This window comes from Lepisosteus platostomus, chromosome 16 (assembly GCF_059453375.1).
Source record: "Lepisosteus platostomus isolate fLepPlt1 chromosome 16, fLepPlt1.hap1, whole genome shotgun sequence".
In the NCBI taxonomy this organism is placed as follows: Eukaryota; Metazoa; Chordata; class Actinopteri; order Semionotiformes; family Lepisosteidae; genus Lepisosteus; species Lepisosteus platostomus.
The window spans coordinates 20,342,356-20,349,057 of record NC_142626.1 but is presented as its reverse complement, the minus strand read 5'-3'; the positions used below and the strand labels follow the sequence as shown (position 1 = coordinate 20,349,057).

The window sequence follows — 6,702 nt, the reverse complement described above, 5'->3', positions numbered from 1 at the left end:
CCAGGGTATCAGCTTGTTCCCCCCTCCCACCCCTCTCTGTGTACAGTAGAGCCTCCTGTCCTGACTGGTGGAGCTCAAACACCTGTGTCTGGAGAGAATCCAGGGTATCCGCTTCAACCACATGGCTAGGCAGCTTGTTCCCCCCTCCTGCCCCTCTCTGTGTACAGAAGAGCCTCCTGTCCTGACTGGTGGAGCTCATAGAGCTGTGTCTGGAGAGAATCCAGGGTATCAGCTTCAACCACAGGGCTGGGCAGCTTGTTCCTCCTCCCGCCCCTCTCTGTGTACAGTAGAGCCTCCTGTTCTGACTGGTGGAGCTCATACAGCTGTGTCTGTAGAGGGAGAGGGAGAGGGGTACGGAACCAGGGAACTATTTACATGGAAAATGGGCGAACTCCCCAGACTGTTCTCCCGTTTCACTGTGGGACAGTGGGAGCAGTACGACGCATTAAAGGGGAGGATTGGGAAGTTAGAGACACTCCTGAAGATGCAGAAGCCGGAGACAGTGTGTACCGGCAGTCAAACACTTGAGCAGCTGTCTCCCAATGAGTGCCTCCCCCCACCGCGCAGGTTGCAATGCCTGGCGGAAGCTCTGCCCCCCACAGAGCACACACCGCCTCAGGACACTCCATCCCGGCTTCTCTGCTCACCACCGCCCAGGACCTGGCTGATGCTGTCCCCGCTGTCTATCTCCCCTCAAGAAGCACCGTTTACACAGCGGAATTCACAGACGCCAGTGGAACGAACAATTCTCCCAGATATCCAGCTGTTGCCCATCACTCAAGAGAAAGAGGGGGGGTTGTACTTGCAGTGCATTGGTATAGATGGGAAAGCCAGAGCCGACCGCTACGCCACCCTTGTGTTTCAAAATCTTGTGACTTTTGAAATTTCCTGGGGGTGGACGACATCAGTAAATTTCGATGGGTCCAGAAGCAAAAGTGCCTTGCCTTGCAATCTCCGGGAAACCATTAGTAGCATGGTGAATCGGAAATTCTAAACACTTACTTTGTGCGACTGGAAAATAATTTGTGATTGGATCAACGAAATGCTTCGAAGAAGGAGGCACTTTTTTCCTCTAGTTTAACAGTCTGTCCAGAAATAAAACATTCCTGTTCAACAAGAGAAATGTAAAAAAAATTGTACAAAAGTAAAAAACAATTACTTTTGACAATGAAAAACTGTGTGTGTGTCTCTCTCTCTGCTGTCGCACGTGCGCGGTGGGGTGCTTATCATTCTCAGTGCATAACAAGGAAGATTAATAAACATAAACATAATCTCATGGCTAAATAGTCAAGTCTAGCCAAAAGAGAAACATCAACTTTATTTAAACTCCAACAAAAGTATTAATGGTTTTTAATCACCATTGCAGGAAGTTAAAAAACACTTGAATTACTTATCCAGTCTCTCGAAATAAAATTTTGAGAAAAAAAACATTTTCTGACGTTAAAAAAGCATCTTGCATCACATTGCTTGAAAAATTATTTTATTTCAAGAGACTGGATAAGTAATTCAAGTGTTTTTTAACTTCCTGAAAAACAAGTAATAATTTAAGAATATATGTAACATGTTTGCATTTGTTTGGGAGCTATATTACAGTATGTATTTTTCATTTATAAGATACAATGATCAAGAGGACATACGTTCAGTATATCATTCATTTAGACCGTTTCATAATTGAACTTGGTTACAACTTCTACATTAGATACTGAAAACAAGTACATAACTCTTAGGAATTAAATTGATATCATCTTGTTGGGATAACAATTGAATTCTCAAGCTGTAATGCAGTGAAGTTGAATACTCATCCAATCTCTGGGGATTCAGATCTCCTGCAGACACAAGCAAAGAAACAGTTGCAGGCTTGTTGCTGTCCAATCCGTGCTCTCTGGCTCGGTGCCAAGCCGTGCTGTGTGGCTTGTGACATGCGCTGCTGATGCTCACTGAAGACCGGCTAGGTAGTGTTGCTTTAACTACCAAAGTTGTGCTCAGGAGAAAAGTGACTGTGGGTCCCAGCGGGTCAGGAAGAGGACTGGTTTGTTCCTGATGAAGCGCTAGTTCTGAATAGTGATTCAGCTGTCCACAGTTCCGACCTGTTCACAAGGCTTGCTGCTGATGCTAACCTCGGGTGGATCTTTTGGTTACTCTCTGGCAACCTCCGCTCTCGACACTTAAAACAAAGGAAAGTTCTGGCCCTCGGACACACTGGCCGAAACGTGGTTGTCCGGGCTGAGTCTCAGGATGGTCAGGAGACGCGCTGCGAGAATGTCCTTCCCCTGGGAGCCTTTCTGCTCCTGGGCCATCCTGCCCTGGAATTGTCTCGCACCCCTGGAATTCTCCTTCAGGCTCTCTGTGTTGCCTTTTTTTACCTGGAGAAACTTCAGCTCATTCATTGGCTGAAAGTTTCATGGGCATCAGAGATCCACGTGGGTTACTTGGCCCTACCAGTCCCTGCTGGTTGATCAAAGTGAGATATGAGTCACTTACTCCTGACACTTAGGAATGCAGTCCAGATGTCCATCTGGCACTCCCTAGACAGATATGCGCCAATGGATGACCATTGATCATGATGGCCAGGCTTAGCTAAGTGCATCCCCATTTGGGAGCTGTCCCTTATCAAAAGAAAACATCTTTAAATCAGCCTGCATGAATAGCTTCTCTGTGGTGCAGCCAAGCCAAGAGAGAGATGGGGCCTCATTTGGGAAAGCACAGCAACACTTAATTCTGTCTTATTAATAAGCCTCGCCGCTACACTGCTTATACATTGCACGACTTTAAAAGCTATAAAAACAGGTTTCGATTTGTGTCTTTTTCATATTATCTGGCGAGCCTTGTTTTGTCAAAGAACCAGAGATCATCTCGCTTTCAAAGGACAGCACAGACTTTCAAAAGGCAGCAAAGATACTACAGTAGCAAGGGCTAATTGCACTATGGACCGCACAAAGAAATGTAAAATAGTCTTCTTTAGGTGTGAGGGCAGGAGTGGATCGCAGCAGGAATACACAGCAAATGAAAACAAAAAACAGGGCAGGTGAGACGAGTATCCAAACAGTGAGTGATCACATAAAGGAAACAACTGTTACGCCCGGCTTTTTCGACGCAATTTTTATTTAACTTGCTAATGCATCAGAAACATTTCCTTGCGTATTGTGTTTTAAATAAGATAGGAGTGTCTTACCCAGGTATTAGCTCATCAGTATGGTGGAAGTTTATCTGTACCGTACTGTATACAGGTACAGACTTCAAGCTGCACCACTGTATCGCTTTGGTAAGGAGACGAACTATGGCCAAAATCACGAAGACTCTATCACACCAAATAATGAAGATGAAGAGAAACGGGAAGTCAACACGAGACATTGTACAGCATTTGGCTTCCATGGACATGTTTGTGAAAGCACAGTGAGACGACATTATAAAGGGGAGAGGAGGCAAAGAGAATCTAAACCGAGGACGATTCAAAGGTAAATAACTTTCTAAAAATACTTTTCTTGCATGTAAATACAACTACGCACATTATTTTTATAACTAACTGTTGATCTCTTTTTTTTCAAGTCCTATTGTGCGAGCCATCGACAGACTGACGGATGAAAATGATGAGCTATCGGCGATGCAAGTTCAAAGACGGCTACGGGCTGACCTCGGTGTGAGCGTGAGTCTGACATCAATAAGAAGAGTGCGTAGAAGGCTTGGATGGAGATACAAAAAAACCAACACATGCCCCATGATAAGAGTAAAAAACAAAGAGGAAAGACTCAAACAAGTGCTCCAATGGATTGAACAGGGAGAGGCATTTCATTATGTACTTTTCACTGATGTAACAACAGTGGCTCTGGAACAGTTTTCAACCATGTCATTTTGTAAAAAGGAGAGATATGTGGACAAGCCAAAGCCCAAACATCCACTGAAGGTTCACGCTTGGGGGGTATATCTAGAAGAGGCCCAGGACCACTTCTTATTTTCGAAGGAATTTTGGATCGTGAATTCTTCGAGGAAGTCGTGGTCACACAGCATGCCGCCCCATATATCAGGGAGCACTTTGGATCAAGGCACCGTCTCTTTCAAAACAACGATCAGAAACACACAGCAGCAAGTGAGAGTCTTATAGCAGAAGGAGTGAACTGGGTGAAAACTCCAGCCGAATCCCCAGATTTAAATCCGATAGAGATGGTTTGGCATTCGCTGAAAGACTATGCTCAGAAAACTGCTAAACCCAGCACAAAGCAAGAACTGATCAATGCGATCTACAAGTTCTGGGAAGAAGAACTGACAGAACAAAATTGCAACAATTTTATTAACAGGCTGTTTCGTGTTCTTCCTAGGATTGTTGAGCAGGGCGGAGGGCATTCGGGAATGTGAGTAACTGTATGTGAGTCTGCTTAAGAATGAATAAAAGCATTTCATTAAAATCACGTTTGCGTTAGTCTGGGTGCTGACAAAGTAAAACACAATTACTTGAAAAACTGTGTGTTTGTGTCTCTCTCTCTCTCTGGTAGCGTTTGTAATCATTTTTATTTTTAAATACATTTTAGCAAAGTCATGTACCATAAAAGTATGGTAATTAAAAAACATCAATACTTTCGCTGGAGTTTAAATAAAGTCAATTGTGCTAGGAAGAAAACAGATAGGTGTGCAGAACCAGGGAACTATTTACATATTAAAACTATTTCCCAAATTTAATGTGCTTTTCTATACTTATTTTCAATTAATTGTCCATAATATTGCTATTCTATTTTTTCAAAGAAATGTTTGTTAAAAGAAGAGTCATGATGTTGGCTCGATTTGAACACACAGCCTCTGGTTTGCAAGTTAGGAACCTAGACCACAGTACCACCCTCAAGGTCACATGAGGAGTGGTGAAACAGCCCTACAAATACAGTATCAACCGACATTGTACAGCGTGTACTGTATATTATTATATCGTTATTAATTTCTTTAGGTACGCGATTCCATATTTAATTCCCTATTAATCAAATTCTAAAAGTATGCTTGTTGTCTCCGGTATCGAGCATATTCGCAGAAAAGCTTAAAACTGCCACTTTTTATACACGTTATTTCACATGTTTAAAACTTCGATGCTTAAAATGTTTAGGGAGAAATGGAATACTGGTGTGTATTTTTTCTTTAAAGTACCGAGACCAGCCATATACTGTATGTTTATGTTTCAAAATTAATATAATTTATGGCCTTCACAAGGTTATGCTCCTATTCTTTTTATGCTCAGCTACTAAGATTTCCCTTCAGTGGTAAAATTCCATATAAATATTCAATGCTTAAACGGGCACAGTAAAGACATTAAATATACATATACATACTGTATACAGTACAGTTTGCATACAGTAATATGTTTATGTTCCTAAATCAATATCTTTTATGAGCATGTGAAAGGCATGGTTAAATGGAGATTCTCAAAAATTACTGTACTTTGCATGATTGGAAAGAAATGCGTGATTGCGAAATGCTCTGCTGTTACTTTTACTAAGACGGTCAATCAAAAAAAGAATGTGGACCAGGGCAATACTTTGAGTTTACAGCTTGTCCAAGGTCATTCATTATTAATACTATTAGTAATATCTTCGGTAAAGATTTTGATGGCGACAGCTCGAACATGAGAGGTTGAGCTTTATTAGTTCCACCTTGCGGAAATTCCGGATACTATTATTTTACTTGTGGTACCATGTGGAATTATGCGGTACTATGCAAGAATTTACGGTATTAATACAGTAACTCTCGGTAGACTGCATCAAGCGCACCGCAAAATAATGCAGTATCGCCTGCTTGTTTTGAATGGCTGCATCTGTACTATGTCTATGGCGATGGGAATGGGGCTGTAATGGTGCTCGGAACTGTGGTTTCGGGGCGCTTAGCTGACAGTCAGGGCAAGACGTACAAAAGCGTCTGACATCAGCATATACTCCGGGCCAGAAGAACCTTTTCAGGACTCGCTCCCGGGTTTTTGTCTACGCCTAGATATGCTCCCGCAGATGTATGTGCGCCAGGTGGAGGACAAGCCGGCGGGGTTTCGAGGGGATGAGAAGACGCTCCTGATTGGGACCATTGCATTGGTACACCAGGTCATTCTTTATAATAAAAGAATTCGGGTGTCCCAGACGAGCCTCCATCAGTTGTCCTTTCAATTCAATCGCCTGGGCTCGGGCATGGGCCAGGGTAGGGTCCTCAGCTTGGTCTTGGGGGAAGTCTGCTGTGAGGATGCCTATATTCCAGTTGTCAAGGGGGTCTCTTTGTGCGTAGACGGCCCATCTTGCTTAGATCTGGGGGGGAAAGACGGGGAGGTAGACACATTCGGTCTAGTTTGGGTAGTGCCCCCTTTTCTTTTGCACTTTCCTAAGGCACAAATGCCTACCTCTGGCTTGGCTTGGAGTTTTGTTGGAGCTCCTGTTTCTTTGCCGAGTCGCAGTTCGTTTTAGAGCTGGTTCCAGAGTACAGCTCACTGAACAGGGGAAAATTTCTTCCAAGAATAAGAGGGTGAGGCAGCCCCTGTACTACGGTAGCTGTGATAACTACCGTCTGCCCTATGAAACGGAGCCGTAGACGGGCTACTGAGTGTTTGTGGTGTTCCCCATAAATGCAGTCCACAGTGATTTTGTGGTGTCTTTCCACCTGGTGTGGTCGGACAAACAGTGATCAGGGGTCACCAAACAGAGAGTGCTCCCGGAATCGACGAGGGCTAGGAGGGGTTGTCCATTTAAC

General features: G+C 43.6%; 1 pseudogene; it reads left to right on the top strand.

Annotated features, from left to right (window-relative positions):
* Positions 1-382: 382 nt before the first annotated feature.
* LOC148647012 (uncharacterized) lies at positions 383-1,081 on the top strand (annotated as a pseudogene).
* The last annotated feature ends 5,621 nt before the right edge of the window (positions 1,082-6,702 follow it).